Below are 3953 nucleotides of genomic sequence, written 5' to 3'. Positions count from 1 at the left end.
CCCCTTCCCCTCTGTGCTTCTTCTGGTGCTTTGTCTGGGGTTGCCCCCCACCCCCTCCCAAACACCCCACAGCCTCCATCCTTTTCCCACCCTCCCCATTTCCACTGGAATTCGGCCTCTGGTTTCCCAAGGTTAAATATGCTGTCCCGGTCCATAGATCCAGGCTGAAAACTCCAGGAGAGGTGCAGCATTTCTCCACCTTTCTGTTCGCATATCAGCCTGTGCTGGCCCGAACTCGGGGAGCTGCAGTGAAACACCTGAGACTCATCCCGCACCTCCCCAAATCCTTCCCGCACCTTCCAGGGACTTTGAGATTGAAACTCTCCAGAGACTCACTGCCAGCCACTTGGGGCAGGGATACACTCATTCATTTATCCAATCGTATTTATTGAGCGCTTACTGTGTGCAGAGCACTGCACTAAGCGCTGGGGGAGTATAATACAACAATAAACAGTCACATTCCCTGTCCACAGTGAGATTCACTGGGGCTGGGAACACGTGGGCACTTGAAAAGTAGTAGTAAGAGTATTTATTAAGCCCTTACGTTGTGCAGAGCACTGTACTAAACCCTGGAAAAGAATAAATTGGTGGGAATTTGACTTGGTCCCTGGTCCTCAAGGGGCTCTTGCCTTGTCTTGTCTTATGCCGTCTAGTCGTCTTCGACCCATAGCGACGTCATGGACACATTTCTCCCAGAACACCCCACCTCCACCTGCAATCGTTCTGGTAGTGGATCCATTGAGTAAAAATATGGAAGTGGTTTACCACTGCCTCCTTCCACGCAGTAAACTTGAGTCTTTGCCCTTGTTTCTCTCTCATGCCGCTGCTGCCCAGCGCAGGTGAGTTTTGACTTGTAGCAGATTGCCTGCCACTCGCTAGCCACTGCTCGAGATAGGAATGGAGTGGATATGCCACTGCCTGACTCTCCCTCCTGCGGTCCAGACTGGTGGAGTACTGGGAACTCTCCAAGTGTGACCCTGAGAGGTGTCAAGGGGCTCACAATCTAATATAAGCCGGGGAGAAAGGACCAGAGGCAGACACATGAGGACTGATGAAACAATAAAACACTAAAACATAAAAGACAAGGACAAATACACAAAATCAGAACAATCAGTAGGATGTTGAGGCTAGAGGAGAAGAATTTTGGGTTTCTCATGACTCAGAGTCCATAGCACACCCAAAGGCACTGCAATGGCTACCGCAGCCACCATCCTTCTAGAGATTTTATGGAGTTCTTATGCTGTGGATTGTTTTTCTCTTTCCCACCACGGTGTTGGGAAGGCAGGATGAGATGGCGTCTCCTCAGTGGCTGGGAGGGAGAGTCGGTGCCTATTCCTTGGGAGGCAGCCTGGCTGGCTGTCCAGTGGGGGGACACCAAAAGCGCAGGACAGCGAGGCACGCCCAGAGCATGTCAGGAGCAGGGGCCCTCGGTCATGGAGAGGAAAGGCAGAAGCGTTCCCTGTTTCTTCACTTGGCCTTGGAGGAGAGGAACCGAGACCACGCAAGGAGGTAAGGTTGTAGTTACCATTTGCCTTGCTTGGCTGTGGTAGAAAGGTGGACTTGGTGGCTGGCAATGGGGTTGTAAGGGTGTCTTAGTGGCTAGAGCGCAGGGCTGGGAGTCAGAAGGACCTGGGTTCTAATCCAGGCTCTGCCTCATGTCTGTTGTGTGACCTTGGTCAAGTCACTTCTCTGGGTCTCAGACACCTCATCTGTAAAATAGGGATTAAGAGTGTGAACCCCCTATGGGACAGGGACTGTGTCCAACTTGATTAACTTGTATCTACTCCAGCACTTAGAACAGTGCTTGGCACATAGTAAGTGTTCAACCAGTACCATAATTATTATTATTAGCATCGTTATCATTACTAAGGGAGCAGCACACTCCAGGATTCCAGTAGCAGGAACAGCATTCACATTCAGCTGTTCATTCAATTGTATTTACTGAGCGTTTACTGTGTGCAGAGCACTGTACTAAGTGCTTGGGAGAGTACAATATAACAATAAACAGACACATTCCCTGCCCACAGCAGTTGGACCTACTAGTGCTTGTAGCTGGGAGCCTGAACTCTGCCTCTGGGAATATGTCTGGGATGGACCCATTGGGGAGCAAGGCTGGGGCAGGGGCTTCTTGCCAGCAATGCTCCCAAGAGCCTGACTAGAATTCTAGATCCCTCAAGACTGAACGTTCAAACACAGAAGCTCGAGAAGCTAGAGTGGAGAGAGAGGCTTCATTCTTCACCACTCCAGGATCCTGCTCCCAGTGAGAACTTGGCAAGAGCAGCATGGTTTAATGGAAAGGATGAGGGGCACAAGAAGAGTATGGCAAGGGTGCCACATGATAAGAATTATTGCGGTATTTGTTAAGCGCTTACTATGCGCCAAGCACTGGGGTAGATTCTGGATAATCAGGTCTGACACAGTCCCCGTCCTACTTGGGGCTCATAGTCTAAGCAGGAGGGAGAACAGGTCTTGAATCCCCGTTTCACCACTGAGGAAACGGAGGTATAGGGAGGCTAAGTGACTTGCCCAAGATCACACAGCAGGCAAGTGGCAGGGCTGGGATTAGATCCTAGGTCTCCCAACTCCCAAGCCTGGGCTCTTTCCACTAGGCCATGCTACTTCTGAACATGCTCCAAGCACACTTTTTAAAAGAGATGTGGAGGTGGTACAGAGGCTTTGAGGTAAAAAATGAAATAAATGGTGGTATGTGGTAAGCGCTTACTAGGTGCAAAGCACTGTTCTAAGCGCTGGGGGATACAAGGTGATTAGGTTGTCCCACGTGGGGCTCACAGTTTTAATTCCCATTTTACAGATGAGGTAACTGAGGCACAGAGAAGTTAAGTGACTTGCCCACAGTCACACAGCTGGCAAGTGGTGGAGCCGGGATTCGAACCCATGAACTCTGACTCCCAAACCCGGGCTCTTTCCACTGTACCATGCTGTAGAGGGGGATGTGCCTGCAGGAGGGAAATTTGAGTCACTGAACCCTCCATCCTCTTCTTTCTTTCTTGGCCTCCCTTCCTCCACCCTGTGGCTGTCGTCATAGGTAGCGGATGCAGGACCCACTGAGCTTAACCCAGGATCTGTGAGGCAGAAGCCTGAACTGGATCCGACTGGATTGCAAGCCCCTACCCTTCCCCTTGCACTCATCTATTGTAGTCTACCAATCGGTCAATCAAATAATCGTGCTTATTGAGTGTTTATTGCATGCAGGCCACCATACTAAGCAGGAGAGTACGACACAACAATATAACAGACCCATTCCCTGTTCTTCCTATGGTGCTCTGCAAACAATTAGGGCTCAGTTAATACACTGATTAATCCACTTGCTTGAGGTCAGCCTACTCCTGCCTTCTCTGGAGTCAGAGCAGGAAGTCACAGTCTATTTCTTCCCCTAAGACCACCATCCATGCCCATAGTCACCTCCCCTTCTCCCCTTCCTACAGTCCCTGTTCTTAAGCAGACTTTAGTTTCCGAGGCACTTTCCTTTGCAGCCACAGAATAACTGCCCTAATTCTCCACGCGCCAGAGAGGGAGGGCACCCCGCAGGGGGACCCCCACTCTCCCGCAGCGCCTTTGATATTTTCATTAGCCGCGCCACGTGGCGCCAACGGAGAGGTTAAATTCTTGGGCCTGAGGCTGCGGCTGGCTACTGCAGCTCTGATTGGAGCTGGTTAAATGGGGGATCTGTGTCTTGGGGGAGGCCTGGTCTGAAAGGGTCTTCTCTGGGAGCTGGGAAGACTGGTGCTCTCAGCCTGTAAACTGAGCCCGTTGTAGGGTAGGGATTGTCTCTATCTGTTGCCGAACTGTACTTTCCAAGAGCTTAGTACAGTGCTCTGCACACGTAAGCGCTCAATAAATACGATTGAATGAGTGAATGAATGAACCCAACCGACCAACAAAACAAATTAAAAAAACCCAAGCTGCCATTTGGCTGGTTTCACAGGAGCATT

This window comes from Ornithorhynchus anatinus, chromosome X1 (assembly GCF_004115215.2).
Source record: "Ornithorhynchus anatinus isolate Pmale09 chromosome X1, mOrnAna1.pri.v4, whole genome shotgun sequence".
NCBI classification, from domain to species: Eukaryota; Metazoa; Chordata; class Mammalia; order Monotremata; family Ornithorhynchidae; genus Ornithorhynchus; species Ornithorhynchus anatinus.
Note: the sequence above shows the minus strand (reverse complement) of the source record.